We start from the raw sequence: 1,219 nt of genomic DNA, 5'->3' as shown, positions 1-1,219 counted from the left end.
GGGCTTGGGTTTTTGGGGGGGGGGGGGGCGCTAAGGAGGTTCTATCTATTGTCAATAGATTATTTTCTAAGGAAGAGCTATAATTTGTAGTTAAATTCCCCATATTTTCACGCAGTAACTCTTTCCCCTTTTTTTGACCTTTTTTTTTTTTGAGAGGGAGAAAACAAATACCTTGAATAGGGATTCATTTCAATGAAGCGGTGGATATGTAAAGACAACAATACTGAAGAAATCTGTTGTGGACTATAAAGCAAGAGAATATATTCTTTTCTTCTGCCCAAAGTGACCTAAATAAAGACAAAAGACAGTAACAACGTGGTATCAAACAGAACATACATTGCTTAATAATAAGACTGAAGCCAAATTTCTAGAATTTGAGGTAAACTAAGCACCAGGGTCCCCATTTTGTTTGTGTGAAATCCGAAACGTGAATTAATAATCTATTGTCAGGATAAAGTAACAGAGATTCCATTAGCTTTTATTTCTATTAATCATAATGTCATTATTCCATGTTATACTGATCCCATGCTTCTGGATAATCCAGTGCTTTTTTAATTAACCTTTCAAAACCAGTCTGTTTTAACAGTGCTGCTAAATAAACCTGTTGAGCTCTCTTCCTAAAGCTTGATTGGTTTGTACTGTAAAGTCATTGAGAGATTAAATTTTTATGAATTTGAAATGGCAAAGAACTTCTTGGGAGGAGAAACTACTTGTTCTGTAATGCAGTGTAATTATATGTAATTCTGGTGATACGTTTTCTTGATTGAAAACTTAAAAGCAGTAATCACATTTGAAATCGATGTATTTTACTTCTGGTCTTTTATATGATATGGTCTTGTGTATTTTTCTTCAAATTATATGGGACTTTAATGATACTTTTGATGTCATTGCTTTTAAGAATTGATACATTTTATTCATAAATAGTTTATATGCTTCATGTATGTACTTAATGTGCGTAACATAGCAGAAATCAGTCAGTATAGGATTTAAGCACCGAAGCGCAGAGGGAAGCTTTTCAGGCCTTCTAAGGAAATAAGAAACAAGAGACCCGCCTCTCATTTTCTGTCCAGTACTTCAGTTAAATTTTAACCATAGCAATATGGGTAAGCTTTATTAGACTAATCCACCTCTACAAGTTCATTAATCCAATAGTTCTATTCGCTGTTTAGTTGTGTACAACGAGCATAGTCCAAGTATTTATAAAGTCCCAGGATTTTTT

This window comes from Haliaeetus leucocephalus, unplaced genomic scaffold (assembly GCF_000737465.1).
Source record: "Haliaeetus leucocephalus isolate CR32 unplaced genomic scaffold, Haliaeetus_leucocephalus-4.0 Scaffold830, whole genome shotgun sequence".
Classification (NCBI taxonomy): domain Eukaryota; kingdom Metazoa; phylum Chordata; class Aves; order Accipitriformes; family Accipitridae; genus Haliaeetus; species Haliaeetus leucocephalus.
This window is presented reverse-complemented; position numbering follows the sequence as displayed.